Here is an 18,294-nt window from a genome sequence, read left to right as displayed (position 1 = left end):
AAATAGGAAGAGAGGAGGACAGACACAGAAATAGAATGATAAAGGAAGCAGTAGGAAGCACCTCCATTTTATAAAATAGTCAGGCATTAGAACTTAGCCTGGAATATGATTATGTATTGGAATTTATAATATTTAGTCGTTACACCAGCATAAAATGTATCTTCAAGTATTTCACGCATCACGTTCACCAAACCATGCCTCTATAGCATTTACTCTTGGAAACTTCTACCTAAATATCTATCAACTGTATATACCTAGGCTGCTTCCCCCGAGACAGGGCTATATACTCCTAAAATACTCATCCACACCCACACATTTACTCGTATCTTAGCTCCAAGGGGAGAAGGGACAGATCCTCACCGCACCACACCGCACGAGGGAAACTTAGACACACAAAATAATCCTGATAAGAAGCTTTCGCCGGCATCTGGACATTTATGTTCTTGTGTTGTGCTGGAGAGGGATGCCTTCACGCGGTGCCATCGATATAACTGGGTGGCTCCACTGTCCAGTTATACAAGAAGAGCATGGTGGGCTGGACGAGAAGGACGAGTTCAGCCTGCAGTCCACTAGGTTCACATTTCAAGCGAACCTGACGCCACAACAACAATATTCGCGTGCAGACATATTATTTACGCTATATGTGAAGTGTATCATCAAGGAAATCACTCACAACCTTTCCCAGATGAGGACACTGTAACACCCGCTTATATATAAACAAGACATACATACCTAGATAAAGTTCACCCCACCAACTTTTTAACATTTCTTCCTCCTCTCCTACTTTCTTTTTCCCCTTGCCTCCCCCCCTTACTACTGCTACTACTACTGCTGCTGCTGCTGCTGTTACTACTACTACTAATACTACTACTACTACCATTACTACTGCTACTATTACTAGTGCAACTAGCACTACTACTACTACTGCTGCAACTACCACTACTACTACTTCTGCTGTAACTACTACTACTACTACTACTACTATTACTACTACTACTACTACTACTACCACCACTACTACTACTACTACTGAGTCTGGTATGCGAGGCAGGGTGGCGGCGGCGGGGGAGGAGGTGCGTGAGGGTAACTCCAGCACCGCTCGTTACCTGTGTGCGTCCAGGTGGAAGGCACCTTGTTTGACCTCGCTGTGCCTCGCAGTGCTACGTTCACCGCTTCATATTGTTTCGACTCCCCTGAATGTCGCTCGGCACTCCTAAAGTTTGGACGGAATGGTGAAGGGGAAATAGGAGAGTGAGAGATGGTGGGGGGAAGAGATGTGTAAGGGGAGGGGGAGAAGAGGAAAAGAGGACGGAGTGGTGAGAGATGGGGAAAAAGAGGAGGGATGGGAGAAGAGAGGAGGGCTGGAGAGAGGAAGAGAGAAGAGAGGAGGGCTGGAGAAAGGAAGAGAGAAGAGAGGAGTACTGGAGAGAGGAAGAGAGAAGAGAGGAGGACTGGAGTGGAAGAAAGAAGAGAGGAGGATTGGAGAAAGGAAAAGAGAACAGGGAAGACAGAAGGAGAAGCATAGTTAAAAACAAAAAAAGAAGAAGAACTAAGAGAGGAAGGGAACATAGGAAAGAGTAAAAAGTGAGAGGAAAAGAGAAAGTTTGGACAGAGGAGCATGGAGCCAGGAGTAGAGAAAGAAACATGAGTAAGGCGCTATGAAGAGAGAGCTAAAAAAAATAGGGAGAGGCAGAGATAGACATAACGAGGAAGAAAAGAGGAGCAGAAAATGGGGAGAAAAAGAGACAAGCACAGATCAGAGAAGAGAAAAAAGGGCGACGAGAGAGAAGGGAAAAGAGGAGAGGAGAAGACAGTAGGAAATGGTGAATAGGAAGAAAAATTAGACGAATACATATTAAAGAAAAAAACGGGAGGGGGGAGGAGAAAGAAGGGAGAAAGAGAGGAGTAGGCAGTACGAAGTGGTAAATAACAATTGCACAAAAAGGCACGGCAGAAAAAGCAGACTTAACTAGCTTTTCCTATTTAAATTACTGAAATCGAACATGGAAAAATAATTGACCTGCGTAATAACTGGGACTTAAAGTATTGGGAATATACTCGATCCCATTCTCGTGTAACTCCATTTCCCGTCACGCCATTAGGATAAAAAATGGGCTGATGATGGGCATTTGAGGCGGCTGGAAGAGTCCTGAATAACCTCCATGGGTGAAAAACAAGGCCATCATTTATAAGAACCTGGTGATGATGGTAGTCATGGATGGCTGGATCGGTGGTTGAGAGAGAGAGAGGAGAGAAGGAGGAGAGAGGAGAGGCAAAAAGTAGGAAGAACAGAAGAGGAGAGGAGAGGAAAGGAGAGGAAGGGAGAGGTGGGCAGAGAAGAGAAGCAAGGAAAGGAGAGTTATATTTAACAGAAAGACTTCATGTTTACTTACAGAGGTTTAATAAGAGGGCAAACCAGACACATATGAGACGAGAGAGAGAGAGAGAGAGAGAGAGAGAGAGAGAGAGAGAGAGAGAGAGAGAGAGAGAGAGGGAGAACATCAGAGAACCAGAAATGAATAAAGAAAAAAAAATGAAAGGAGAAGGAGATAGAGAAAACCATAAATAGGAAGGAAAAATTGACAAAAATATCCACAAAAAGAGAAGGGCTGGACTCAGATGAAGACTGACACGTCACAAGAATTCCCGGTGAGCTATTCTCTCTCTCTCTCTCTCTCTCTCTCTCTCCCTCTCTCTCTCTTAATTGACCTGCCTGCCTTCATAAATTGTCTTTAATCCTACCCTCTTCATTTTCGCTTGTTCCCTACTCCGCTCTTCCTTTTCACAATTTACCTTTATTCACTTATATATTCAGCCCTTCATTCATTCATTCATTCATTCATTCATTCTCTCTATATATTCTTCCCTAACTATCTCCTCCCTTTCTTATTAAGCCTCTTAGATACTGCCCTGCTCTTCATACATGTACAGTACTTGTCAGTGCTCTTCCCCCTCCATCCAAGTCACCTCACTCCACAGTAAACATTTTGTCTTTCACTCAGTTTTTCCTCTCCTCAAAACCCTTTTTCTTTTCCTCTCAGTGTTCCTTTTTCATCTGTCCAGACCTCCTCCTTTTTCCTCACCACCTCCCACCTTGTTAGCTGCATTAGTTTCTCTCTCTCTCTCTCTCTCTCTCTCTCTCTCTCTCTCTCTCTCTCTCTCTCTCTCTCTCTCTCTCTCTCTCTCTCTCTCTCTCTCTCTCTCTCTCTCTCTCTCTCTCTCTCTCTCTCTCTCTCTCTCTCTCTCTCTCTCTCTCTCTCTCTCTGTTTATATTTCAGTTTCATGGCAATGCACCTTACTATTTTTTTTTATATCAAATTTTACAAGCCTATCTTTCACCTTTTTCGCTCCAGTTTTTCCTCATTTCATTCAAACTTTCTTCCTTCGATTTTTTTTTTTTCACATTAACTGACGGCTACTTTTTTCTCTCCCTCTTCCCTTCAGACTCTCATCGGCTCATCTACAGCTTTTACCTTGTCATACATTTTCCATAAACCTTTTCCCTCTCCCTTTTCTCCTGTGAGTTTTTACAGCATACCATCCTTTCTTTAGAGTCTTTTATGTTTTTCCAGTATTCTGTTTCTCACTCTTCCTTTCTGTTTCTCAGCACTTCCCTTTCCTTTCAGCGTATATTTTTTCATCTGCCCTATTCTTTCTCCTTTCCTCCTTCTTTCTCTGACACAAAGCCATCTCTCTAACATCATCTTCCGTTGAAGGTTTTTCGCTATATTCTTTTCCAAAAGTCTTTTCTTATTTACGTTTTTAGCTTCAGTATTTTTCAGTGCTTCATTCATTCATTCATTCATTCATTCATTCATTTTTTTAGTGCCTCATTCACACCTTCCCTCAAAATTTTTATCGCAGACTATCTCAGAGTATTTTTTCTCCCTCTTTTTTTCCCCCGGGGGGTTTATCAGCATCTCATCTTCCTATATATATATATATATATATATATATATATATATATATATATATATATATATATATATATATATATATATATATATATATTCCGGCTCTTTATGCATATCTTCCTTTATTTTCATTATTTTAGTGCCTCATTCACACTTTCCATCAAATTTTTTAATATATGCTTTATCAGAGGTCTTTTTCCTTCCTCTTTTCCTTCATGCTTTCACCATCAATGTTTCTTTCATGACATTCTTTTCCATAAACCTTTTCCTTCCTCTCTTCCCCAGCCTCGTACCCTCGCTTTGTGCTCTGTGCTCCCCTTCGCCTCTCCCTCACAGCATATAATCCTTCCCATCATATTTTCATCCACCTCTCTCTCTCCCTAGCTCTTTCTCCTTTTTCCTGGGAAGCTCCATAACACCTCTTCCTAAGCGATTTGTTATGAAAATTAAACCTTACTCTCCTCTTCTGTGTCATTTAAATAATTCCATCACCACCACACTCAGCATAAATAACATACAAATTGCTATTAAGCAGCCATATCCAAAAATGTAAATCGCTAAGGAAGAGGTGCTACGGAGCTTCCTTAACCGACGAGAATACGGACCCTGCTTCTTTTACTCTCGTGGTCATCCAAAATCCACTTTCTCTGTCTCTGTCTCTGTCTGTCTGTCTGTCTGTCTCTCTCTCTCTCTCTCTCTCTCTCTCTCTCTCTCATCTGACCTAAAAAATTGCCATTTATCCTGCTTGAATCCTGAGTTGCAGCGGCGGATTAACGCTAGAAATACTAAGCTAGTCACGAAAAAGTGCTACGGGAAGGAGGGAGAACCGTAACATTGTGTTTCCTGCCACTGAGCCACATGAAATAATCTGCAAAAGGAAGGGAAAATCTGGGCCAAGTAGTAGTAGTAGTAGTTGTTGTTCCCCAGGCAGTCTGGCCGAACAGCCCCGAGTCCCTAAGGAAGGCCATGGCCGAAACCGGGTTTTTTCACAGAGCTCTCAAGGAGTGTATGTTGTGTTGTTGGTGTAGGTGATTGTGTGCAATGCAGTCTTCCATAATGTGCTTAATAGTGTGTTGCATCCTGGACAGGCATCAGCGACGGAGTCATCCAGCCTCTTCTGGTAACTTAAGAGGGCTGGATGATGCTCACATCTCAGCCTGGCCAGGTGAACCCTGTCCTCACGAGGGAGATAGGATTCAGAAGGGTGGATATCAGGAGGCCATGAAAAGGATATGAGTTGGTGTTAACCTCTGAAAACCTCTTAATCACACAAAACAATGGGCTGTGTGTGTGTGTGTGTGTGTGTGTGTGTGTGTGTGTGTGTGTGTGTGTGTGTGTGTGTTTATGACGTTTGGATTCTTTTGTGCTGGTTAATTTTTACTTGTGTGTTATCAGAGCGCTTATAACCTTCCTTATGTGTGTGTGTGTGTGTGTGTGTGTGTGTGTGTGTGTGTGTGTGTGTGTGTGTGTGTGTGTGTGTGTGTGTGTGTGCGTGTGTGTGTCTCAGAGAGAGAGAGAGAGAGAGAGAGAGAGAGAGTCAGTGGGATAAAGCGAATCTCCAACCAAGAGGGGCAAATCACTGCCTTGCAAGAAGCAGAAAATACCGACATTTATCATATTCACAGCATCAGCATAAGTCGCCTTCAAAACAGATAAATATCGTGAGAAAATAGTTGCGACAAAATTTCAGTTGACAACATCGATTTAGCCGTAAATATATATATATATATATAAGCCTTTTGTCGAGCAGTTTAAAAAGATGGACGGTCTTCGTTTTCGTACTTTACTAATTTATAGCAAAATGAAAGCATAGCATCGTTCAGCAAGGGCAAAATACTATGTCGAGGCTATTTTCATGCGATATTTCCTTATTTTAAACGCCATTTATGCTGATATTACGAAAATTATTGTTGTCGATTTCTTCAGCACCCTTGTACCCCAAAACTCGCAAGCGTCAAGCCGTCCATTCCAGACTTGAGCGCCAATTCATTCAAGACCTGGTTCTGGGGGCAAAGGAGGCTCCGTAGCAACTCTTTCTTAGCGATTTATTTTGAATATTATGGCTTTTTTGGTAAAGCATAAAAAATTTTGACATTTTGTTTTATGGTATTTATATCAATGTCATCTCGACAGATTTTGCATCAATCGCATATGAGATGATAGGGTTTACTGAGTGTAAGGAAGAGTTACGAGGGAGGTGGTATGCCCTCTCTGAAGACATTTAGAGGGCCCTTCGTGACTCTCCCCCCCATCCTTTATATAAGTCCAAGTGCGCCATCATACAGAATGACATAGATATTTTGACAGACATAGCGTATAGGAAATGTCTGGTCCTCCTGCGATATACACGAGGCTGTTTCGGAGGGGTGAATGCTGTGTTTACCTGGCGCCATCACACAGGTCACCAGGCCATTACATACAGCGGTGACGTTTACAGCACAGCGTCCATATGTCAGCAAAATGTAAATGGTCCATTCTGTGTAAAAAATATAATAAATAAATACAAAATAAAATAAATCATTGTTAAAAACTGCACCCGTGTTTTGGAAGTAATTGGGTGATTGACGACGATTTTAAGTCACATTTCGCTCTCACGGGTCAGTATTTTTTTCTGATACTTATTTCGCTGTGTGTGTGTGTGTGTGTGTGTGTGTGTGTGTGTGTGTGTGTGTGTGTGTGTGTGTGTGTGCTTTATTTAATGTGTCCTTTATTTCATCCCCCCTGTGGTGGAGGGGACACAATATGGCCGCACTATGGGGTGGTACTACTACTCTGCGGCCAGGTTGTGTTAGGAAGAATACTGCCACCGTATTCCCTGCGTGTCGTAAAAGGCGACTAAAAGGGGCGGGGTGAGGGGACTAGGGACCCCCTCCTCTGTTTTTTAGTTCCTAAAAAGAGACAGGCCAGAGAAAGCGATGGGAGATTGAGTTGTCTCCGTATCCTGAAGATTGGGTCTATGAGTGTGCGTGGATGTAGTACAATTGAGGCTAAAAGGGAGCAGGTTGGGAGAATGTTTGTGAGAAGAATTTGGATGTGTTAGCTTTGGGTGAAACAAAGATGAAAGGGAAGGATGAGTCTATGTTTGGAAGTGTGAATGGAAGATTGTCAGGTGTTGATAGGGGAAGGGCAAGAGAAGGTGTGGCCTTGTTAGTGAGTCCGGAAGTACAGCAGTGTATGATTGAATGGAAGGAGGTGTCATCGAGACTGATGTGGGTGAAAGCGAAATTTGAACGTGATTTGTGGGTGTTTGTGAGTGCATATGGGCCTGGTAGTGAAAGGGATGAAGAAGAGAGGGAGTCTTTCTGGAATGATGTTGATAAGTGTCTGCCGAGTTTTGGAGCGAATGTGAATGTGGTAATAATGAGAGATCTGAATGCTAGAGTAGGAAATGTAGTATTTGAAGTTGTAGTTGGTATGCATTGTGTGCCTGGAAGAAATGAAAATGGGGAACGAATGATAGGGATGTGTGGAGCGAGAGATGGTGATTGGAAATACACTGTTTGAGAAGAAAGATATTTAGAAGTATACATGGGTGAGACAGGAGGGTGGAAGGATTGTTGATAGAGCTTTGATGGACTATGTGGTTGTGTCCAGGAATGTAATGGGAAGATTGTTGGATGTGAGAGTTCTGAGAGGGGAGGGTGGAGGTATGTCTGACCACTACCTGGTGGAGGGAAAGTTAAGAGTAGGTAAGAGATGGGTGAGAGCTAGGAGGGTTAGGTGTGGGAGGGAGGTTTTGAAAGTGAGTGAGTTGGATAAAAGAGAGAAAATGATAGAGTATCAGGAGAAATTGAAATATGAGTGGAACGCAGTGAAAGATCAGGAAAATGGCAGTGTGGAGGAGGAATGGCAGTTGTTTAAGAGTGCTGTGGTGGGACATGCAGAAGAGGTGTGTGGTGTGAGACGTGTGGCTGGTGGTGTAAGAAAAGGAAATGAATGGTGGTGCGAGGAAGTAAGTATGGCTGTGGCTGAGAAGAGACGTGCATATGAAGTGTGGCTGCAGAGATAGGATGAGGTGTCATATGAGAGGTATAAGGAAAAGAGGAATAGGGCAAGAAGGGCTGTGCGTGATGCTAAAGTGGCAGCAGATGAGAGGTGGGGTAGGCGGCTGACTGAGAATTTTCAACAGAATAAGAAAATGTTCTGGAAGGAGGTGAAAAGGGTGCGAAAGGGAGAGTCTGGGAAGGAAGAGCGAGTAAAAGCAGAGGATGGATGGATGTTAATTGAGATGGATGCAGTAAGGAAGAGATGGGCAGAGTATTTTGAGAGATTGTTAAATGTAGAGGAGGAAAGGGTGGCTGAGATTGTGGAGGATGGAAGGGTGCAAGGAATAAATGTGTTGGAAGAGTTGAATGATTCTTTGATCAAGAAGGAGGAAGTGGAGAAGGCAGTAAAGGAGATGAAAACAGGGAAAGCTGCAGGTATGGATGGGTGTGCTGTGGAATGCCTGAAGGGTGGTGGAGTGACTATTGTTGACTGGTTGGTAAGATTGTTGAATGTGTGCTTTGTGAAAGGTATGGTGCCAATTCACTGGTCAAGTGCATGTGGGGTCCCGTTATATAAAGGCAAGGGCGATAAGTATGAATGTACTGCCTTTAGGGGTATAAGTCTGTTGAGTGTTGTAGGCAAGGTGTATGGGAGAGTGTTAATTGTGAAAGTTAGAGAGGATACAGAGGGAGTGATTGGTGATGAGCAGTGTGGCTTTAGGAGAGGGAGAGGATGCGTGGATCAGGTGTTTGTTGTGAGACAAGTGTGTGAAAAATATTTAGCGAAAGGCAAGGATGTGTTTTGGGCATTCATGGATTTAGAGAAAGCGTATGGTAGAACTGATAGGGAGGCTTTGTGGACTGTTCTAAGATTGTATGGACTTGATGGTAGGTTACTAAAAGGGGTGAAGGTTTTTATGTAAATAGTAGAGCGTGTGTAAGAGTGGGAAATGCTGTGAGTGATTAGTTTCCTGTTAGAGTGGGGCTGCGACAGGGATGTGTGATGTCGCCTTGGTTGTTTAATATTTATATGGATGGTGTTGTAAGGGAGGTGAATGCAAGAGTTTTAGGTGGAGGTCTGAGTCTGGTGAATGTTGATGGTGGAGAGTGGAATCTGAAGCAGCTGCTGTTTGCAGATGATACTGCACTGGTGGCTGATTCAGAGAAGAGATTGAGACAGTTGGTAGAGGAGTTTGGAAGGGTGTGTGAAAGGAGGAAACTGAAAGTAAATGAGAATAAGAGTAAAGTGATGAAGTGTACAAGGTTGGTAGAAGGTAGGGGGATGAATATAGTTTTGAATGGCGAGTTGCTTGAGGAGGTAGAGTGTTTTAAGTATTTAAGGTCACATGTTGCTGTGGATGGAAGAATAGATGCAGAAGTGAAGTTTAGAATAAATGAAGTAGGAAAGGTGCTGGGAGGAATGAAAAAAGTGTTTAGATGTCATTCGCTTAGAATGAATGTAAAGAGAAGGCTGTATGAGGGTGTTGTGGTACCGACTGCATTATATGGGGCTGAAACATGGAATATGGGTGTAGCAGAGAGGAAAAGTTTGAATGTAATGGAGATGAGGTGTCTGAGGGGTATGTGTGGAGTGACGCGTATGGATGGAGTGCGAAATGATGAAGTGGGAAGGAGAACTGGAGTGTTTCAGGAGATGGCTTATAGAGCTGAGCAGAGTGTGTTGCGATGGTTTGGGCAGATGGAGAGCATGGACTATGAGCGATTGGTGAAAAAGATAACTAGATCTGATATGAGAGGTGTAAGGCTGAGAGGGAGACAACGAATAGGATGGATGGACAGCGTGAAGAGAGCGCTGGATGTAAGAGGGATGTGTGTTGAGCAAGGAAGAGTGGCTGTGCGTGACAGAAATAAATGGAGAGAAATTGTGAATGAATAAATGATGACGCAGTCCTGAGGGGATATTCTCCCGCATTTGGTCTGATCAGCTAGTCAGGTCAGGTGCGAGTAAGGGGATGGGTCCATTATGATGTGGCAGGGGTAAACCAGCACTGCTGTCGGGCCCTGCTGCGGATGTCACAGACTGCACTGAACAGTTGACCCATGTGTGGTGTGGTGTGGTGAGGATCTGTCCCTTCTCCCCTTTGGGGCTAAGATGCGAATGAATGTGTTTGAATGGATGAGTAAATGGGGAGTGTGTCGTCCTGTCTCGGCTACCTCCCTTTCCTTGGGGGAAGCAGCCTAGGTATATGTATGTATGTTATTTCATGACGATTAGCTTGTTTGGATTCTTTTTAGCTAGTTAATTTTTGCTTCTCATGTGTTATTAGGGGGCTTACAGTTTCCCTTGTGTGTGTGTGTGTGTGTGTGTGTGTGTGTGTGTGTGTGTGTGTGTGTGTGTGTGTGTGTGTGTGTGTGTGTGTGTGTGTGTGTGTGTGTGTGTGTGTGTGTGCATATAATTTTACCTTCTCTGAATGAAGTTGCTGGGAGTGCCAATTCTTTCTAGGTAAGACAGTGCAATGAACTATAATAACCTTCGCTGCTATGGCGTCATTTTCAGTTTATTCCGATCTTATTACGGCCAGATTTTATTCACCTTAGTTTACTGAAGGCTACAGCTAACCCCTCCAAGCTGAAGTCTCTGCCAAGCTGAAGGAAATAGTCTGAAGGCAGCATGGACGAAGCTAAAAGAGACAGACATGTAATCTTAAATTCTTGAAGAGTACAGCATTGATTCGCCTCAGCCTTTCGATCTTTGGTCCTTGTCTCAGCTGAATAAAATCGTCTGGTGGTAACTGGAATAAGATATTGGTTAAAATTTAAAAACCAGAGTTGCCCCCACCATGGAAGAGTTAGTATATGTGATTAAATTATGTCAGTACAGAGCCAGGCCTCCCCCTCACCCCACACTAACACTAACGCGGGTGATTTAGGTAGTTAGATACATTGACTGGCAGATAGATACATTGACTGGCAGATAGATACATTGACTGGCAGATAGATACATTGACTGGCAGATAGATACATTGACTGGCAGATACATATATTGACTGGCAGATACATTGACTGGCAGATACATTGACTGGGTAAATAGATACACTGACTGGGTAGATAGATACATTGATTGGGTAGATAGATACACTGAGTGGCAAATAAATACATAGATAGATAGATACATTGATTGACAGATAGATGCATTGACTGGCAGACAGATACATTGACTGCCAGACAGGTACACTGACTGGCAGATATATGCATTGACCGGGTAGATAGATTTTTTTTTATGCGAAGAAGGAACCAAAGGACACGAGCCAGCAATAACTGTTCCTTCCAAAAGAAAAACAAAATACAAGAGAGAGACAAATTCAAGATCGGTTTATTTCGAGATACCTGGACACACTGCTTTTGAAAGATTGGAGATAACAAGAAGCAGGAAATACAGACAGGGGGAGACAGTTCCAAAGTTGACCTGTTGCATAAATGAAGGACTGGGAGTAACGGTTAACTCTTGCATTAGAGAGTTGGACAGAAAAGAGATGAGAGTTTACTATAGACGGGTGCTACGCGCCCGTCGTAGAGGTGGAGGAATGCATGCAGACAGTTCAGAGGAGCAGTGACCATTGAAGTAGCGATAGAAAAGAGATAAAGATGCAACAGTGCAGCGAAGAGACAGAGGTTGTAGGGAGTCAGTAAGAGGAGGAGGGTTAATGAGACGAAAAGCCTTTGACTCCACCCTATTGAGAAGAGCTGTATGTGGGGAACCTCCCCACACATGAGAGTTGTACTCCACACAGGGGCGGATAAAACCCGTGTATAAAGTCAACAACTGTGCAGGGGTAAAGAAGGAACGGAGTCGGCTTAGCACACGTAATCTCTTGGAAGCAGATTTTACAAGAGATGTAATATGATCTTTCCAAGATAAGTCCCGAGTAAATGAAACCCCAAGCATGTTCAAGGATGATGCAGGATTAAGCTGAATATTATTAAACATTAGTGGGTATACCTGTGGAAGATTTTGTCGGGTTGATAGGTGTAAGAACTGAGTCTTTGATGCATTAAAAACAAGATTATTTTTGACTGGCAGATACATACATAGATTGACAGATAGATACATTGACTGGCAGATACATACATAGATTGACAGATAGATACATTGACTGGCAGATAGATACATTGATTGACAGAGAGATACATTGACTGGCAGATAGATACATTGATTGACAGAGATACATTGACTGGCAGATAGATACATTGATTGACAGAGAGATACATTGACTGGCAGATAGATACATTGATTGACAGAGAGATACATTGACTGGCAGATAGATACATTGATTGACAGAGATACATTGACTGGCAGATAGATACATTGATTGACAGAGAGATACATTGACTGGCAGATAGATACATTGATTGACAGAGAGATACATTGACTGGCAGATAGATACATTGATTGACAGAGATACATTGACTGGCAGATAGATACATTGATTGACAGATAGATACATTGACTGGCAGATAGATACATTGATTGACAGAGAGATACATTGACTGGCAGATAGATACATTGATTGACAGATAGATACATTGACTGGCAGATAGATACATTGATTGACAGATAGACACATGATTATAAACATGGATATATAGACAGAAGGGTTGATTCAGTGATACTGACAGACAGATACATGATTATACACGTGGATAGATAGACAAGAGGGTTGAATCTGTGATACAGCAAAGTGGTTATTAGCCAGATAGATACAGTGATTGGCAGATGAATACATTGACTGGCAAATAATATACTAATAGACAGATAGATACACTGACTGGCAGACAGATACATGATTATACACAGAGACAAAATTAAGACATGCGGGGTAATTCTGTTATATAGCCAATTATTACGCTGCTTACAAGCCTCTGTCATATAAATATAACCAGTAAATAGATGAAAATGGTCAGATAGATACAGTACTGTTCATAAAGAATATACAGTATGTGAAATGGATAGGTATGGATAGACAGGGAGAGAGATTTGGATATATAGCAAAGGATTTATACAAAGGTTACTGGCTTGACTTATAAAGTCAGTTCTGAGCATAGAGATAGACAGCTAGTTACAGTGACTGATAGATAGCTGCACTCATACATACAATCTTATTATTATATGGCAGATATATTTAGGTATACCCGGATAGATCTGGATATATTTAAACGTTACGTATCAAGATGCTTTTAAGGGAACGGGAAGGAGAGACCAAGGATGAGGTGGAGGGATGGAGTAGAGAGGTATATGAGAGAGGGATGTGAGCTGGGGAAAGGGCAGCGAAATAGCAGGCGACAGGGCGATATGGAAGCTATTAGACAATACCGTGCTTCTCCATCTTTCCCATAGCACTTCTTCGTGACTAGCCCCATAATCTAGTGTTAATCTTGCGTTACAACTCAGAATTCAAGGTAGCGAGACTAATTTTAGCCCAGCATAGAGTAAAAAAGGTATAGCAGATGTGTGTCCCTACTCATGAACTCGGCTGTAGTTATGAGTCATAGGCTCATAGTCTAGTCGGTTAAAGAAGTTCCCTAACACCTCTTTTATAACGATTTATTTTGGCTATAAATGGCTAATATCCTTTTGTACTGTACGTTATTTATGCAAAGTAGGGTGATACTGGAAGGAAGATGAGGACAGTAATGTGTAATGAACCAAATAAATAGCTTAGGAAAAGGTGTTAGAGAACTTGGTCATACTTTTTTTTTCTTTCCTCTAATCCCTCCCCCCTGGCTAAGAATTTGAAAGAGAACCAGTGAACCTTCGAACCAGACGGGCATGCGACACACAAGGCCGGCGTGAGAGGCTCTTGGTGTGGGAGGAGGAGGTGTCTGTGTTACACGAGACGCCGCCCAACAACACATCTCCATACCTCGCCCTCACCTCACCCTCACACTCGCCCTCACCCTTACACCCGCCCTCACCCTCACACTCGTCCTCACCCTCACACCTGCCCCCACACTCACACTCGCCCTCACACTCACCCCCCCCCTCACACTCACACTCGCCCTCACCCTCACACCCGCCCTCACACTCACACTCGCCCTCACACTCACACTCGCCCTCACACTCTCCCTCACACTCACACTCACCTCACCTCTCCTCACCTCACCTCACTTCACCTCTCTCACACACACACACACACACACACACACACACACACACACACACACACACACACACACACACACACACACACACACTACACCTCTCTCTACGTACCCTCACCTTCTTTCAAGACGCCGCATTCAGTTCACTCTCCCTCCTAGCATCTGGGGCTTGAAAATGCGGTACATGATAAAAACTACTTGATAAAACACTTCTCGTCTTTGTGCTTATCCCCTTCAGTTAGTGATGTGTTATTAATATTATTCTTGCTGGTGTCAGACAGTTTTATTTAGCTTTGGCAGAGACGAGAGGCTTTGAAGGGGTTTATGGAAGCTGTTTATAGCGTCATCACTACACAGTTTCTCCTAATATATATAAAATCATATAAAGTTAGCAAGAACATCGTTACAATACGCCACTGGCTCGAGGGGGTTATGATTACAACCCTCAACGTTAATAAATACATAGATAAATATATAAATAAATAGCAGTAATAAATAAATGGCAGAAGGAGACACTACAAGGCTGCACCACTGATCAGACTCTCTCAGTGTCCATCTTATCAAGGGTTTTCGTTCATGTCCATTCCGATATCGTTGGTTGTCTTTGCGCATACGTCAGGTCCAGATGTGTTCGTAGGGGATCTCTGTTCTTTTATTGTACCTTATCTTTATCACTAGACCTATTCGTAGTGTTAAAATATATGTATGTAAGTATATATGCATGTATGTATTTATGTATGAACGTATGTCAGTGATATTTGTGTTTTGTCAGGCTTGTTGTGTTGCACTGTATGTCCTCTGCAACCGAAAAAAGAAAGAAAAGTAAATCCCAGTTAATCTCGGACTAACTGGGGCAAATCCATTCCATATTAAACAATATTCCGGATTAACCTGGTTCCAGAGGGAGAGAAGCTCACATGTGTACTATGACCAAAGGACTGGAAAAGCGTTGTGTTTTAAGTATAGGTTTCGATACTAAAATAAAGCAGTGTAAATTATTCTTTTCCTTTATCTATGGTTTTACTGTAATGCACAATAAGCCAAACAGGTAGCGTAGGAGAGGAATCAAGAGAAGAGGAGGGAGGGGGATGACAGAGGTGAGAAAAAGTCTCGAGGGTGAGGAAAAGTTTCGAGGGTAAGGAAAAGTTTCGAAGGTGAGGAAAAGTGTTGAAGGTAAGGAAAAGTCTTGAGGATGAGGAAAAGTCTCGAGGGTGAGGAAAAGTCTCGAGGGTAAGGAAAGGTCTCGAGGGTAAGGAAAAGTCTCGAGGGTGAGGAAAAGCCTCGAGGGTGAGGAAAAGTCTCGAGGGTGAGGAAAAGTCTCGAAAATGAGGAAAAGTCTCGAGGGTAAGGAAAGGTCTCGAGGGTAAGGAAAAGTCTCGAGGGTGAGGAAAAGTCTCGAGGGTGAGGAAAAGTGTTGAAGGCGAGGCAAAGTCTTGAGGATGAGGAAAAGTCTTGAAGATGATGAAATGTCTTGAGGATGAGGAAATGTCTTGAGGGTGAGGAAATGTCTTAAGGGTGAGGAAAAGTCTTGAGGGTGAGGAAATGTCTTAAGGGTGAGGAAATGTCTTAAGGGTGAGGAAAAGTCTTGAGGGTGAGGAAAAGTCTTGAGGGTGAGGAAAAGTCTTGAGGGTGAGGAAAAGTCTTGAGGGTTAAAAATCTTTATAAATGGTTTCAACCCACCTGGTTCAAGGACTTTATTTATTCATTTGTCTATTTATTTTTGCAGATTGTAGAGACGAGGGAGCACTTCAGCCTGCCGCCGTGGTGCTCTGTCCTGCATCCACACTCCAGCCCCATCCGAAACACCCCTCACACCCACACCAATACCCCTCCCAGTCACTCTCCCACCCTCTACACCCACAGCCACACCCATTACACCCACACTCACACCCTGTCCAGTCACTCTCAGAAGCATCACTCCTGGGCCAGTCACTCTCAGATACACAGTCACACCCACACTCCCACTCACACCCACAGGCACACCCAAAGTCAGTCATATACTCACACCCACAACCTGGCCAGTCAACCTCGCAAATTGCATCCTTGCATCAGTCACCCTCACACTCACACACACACCCACAGTCACCCTCAAACCCACATCCACACGCACACCCACACCCACACCCACACCCCTCATATTCAAATCCCGTGTTACACCACCTTTTACAAACAAGCGGTCAGCCAAGCCAAAGTATTAATCTACCCTCCCCACACCCTGGACAAACTCTACCCACACCACGACACGACTCCTTGGTACCCTGGTCGTTCTTACAAGTACAAGCCGTGCAAGATTTACAGCAACTAAGGAAACTGCATCACTCAAGACAGCACTTCCTGGATGGTGGGAAGGAACACAACATCCCTTCTTCATGGACCTCGCCAAATCCGCAACATTCAGGCGGGCTGCAGCACCCACATCTCGCGTCAAAACAGCCGCGGGAACACCTGCGTCCGCAAGACAGACCCAACAGGACCAGGTAAGCTCCTAAAAGTTTGCAATGCTACTGTGGGATTTACCTGGTTTAAGAATCTCACCGAGAGCCAAGGTAAAAGGATTAAGGATGACCTGAGCTGTATGTATAATCTCTCCCAGGTTTAAGTTGTGTATTAAAGACTGTTTGTGTATACGTTTATCTTCACTCATATAGCAGCAATATTCTCACAACGAATCCATAGAGTAAAATAGTAAGCTGATACGAAAAATAGTATAATTTATGATAATTGCCGGCTGTTATGGACTCTTTTTTTTTTTCTTTTTTCTTTTTTTTGAGTTGATTAGGCTCCTTTTCAAATACTACGAAAATGCACTGCTGCTTCAGGGAGATGAGGAAGGAGAGCCCCACTTCCTTCTCTGGCAAGGCTGTTTCCTTTCTTCCTCTTTGTTTTCCTCCTCCTCTCCTTCCTCTTCTCCTCTTTTTCTTCTTCCTCCTCCTCTCCTTCTTCCTCCTCCTCTTCCTCCTCCTCTTTTTCTTCCTCCTCATTCTCCTTCTCAGCCTACTCCTCCTCTTTTTCCTCCTCCTCTTCTTCCTGATCTGCTCGTAACCTATCTATCTATCTATAGCCCGACGCCCTAATCTCGCAAAGGGTGGCCGCAGACAAAACGACTCCAAGTCGCTCTGTCACCCACCATTTGACTACCCTCACCCCAACTCACCCCCCTCCCTCAAATACCTCTCAACTCCATCCCTCCACCTCATCCTCGGTCTACCCCTCCCTCTCCCTCCCTCCACCTCACCTACATACACCCTCTTAGTCAGTCGCTCAATCTCCATTCTCTCCACATGTCCAAACCACCTCAGTATATTTCTCCTAATCTTTTCAACCACATCCACATCTACCCCACAACGTTCCTTCATTTCTTCATTCGTCAACCTGTCCCTCCACGTCACTCCACATGCTCCTCTCAAGTAACTCATTTCCACTGCTCTCACTCTTGACTTGTTCCCCTCTTGCAAGGTCCACGTCTCGCTTCCATACGTCAGGGTAGGGATCACAATACTATCATGCAGTGACTCCTTAACTTCCATACTCACCTCCCTATTTCTCATCACTGCTTTCAGTGAACCAACAACCTTCCTTCCCTGCTGTATCCTTTCACGCACTTCATCCCCCAAAGTTCCATCCCTACTCATCACACTGCCCATGTACTTGAATCCACTCACATTCTCCATATCCTCACCATCCAACCCCACTGCACACTCTGTGACTTCATTCCTCTCAAACACCATAACTTTACTTTTGTTTACATTAACTTTCATATTCCTCCACCTACACACTGTTCCAAATTCATTCACCAAACCTTGCAACTCCCATTCATCTTCACTCAACAATACTGTATCATCAGCAAACAGCAACACCGGAAGCTTCCAAATCTCACCCTCATTGACTAGGGCCAGCCCCACATCTACTGCCCTACCTTGCACCTCCTTTACAACCCCATCCATGTATATATTAAACAGCCATGAAGACATCGCACAACCCTGTTTCAGTCTCACATTGAGATCAAAGAACTCACTCAGCTCACCATCCACTCGCACCGTAGCCCTAGCTCCCTCGTACATACTCTTCACAGCACTCAACAATTTCCCCTCCACTCCATATATTCTTAATACCTTCCACATACCTTGCCTATCTATTCTGTCATAAGCTTTCTCCAAGTCCATGAAGGCAGCATACACTTTCCTTCCCTTCTCTAGATACTTCTCCACTAAACATCTTAGAACAAATATCTGATCTACACACCCATTTCCCTTCCTAAATCCCCCTTGTTCTTC

General features: G+C 43.5%; 1 pseudogene; it reads left to right on the top strand.

Moving 5' to 3' along the window:
• Positions 1–18,294, top strand: part of LOC145407425 (cell adhesion molecule Dscam2-like) — a 174,185-nt pseudogene that overhangs the window by 3,217 nt on the left and 152,674 nt on the right.

The sequence above is a fragment of the Coenobita brevimanus genome, chromosome 73, assembly GCF_032717465.1.
Source record: "Coenobita brevimanus isolate Jiangsu-jjx chromosome 73, ASM3271746v2, whole genome shotgun sequence".
NCBI classification, from domain to species: Eukaryota; Metazoa; Arthropoda; class Malacostraca; order Decapoda; family Coenobitidae; genus Coenobita; species Coenobita brevimanus.
Note: the sequence above shows the minus strand (reverse complement) of the source record. Positions and strands in the feature narration are given on the sequence as shown.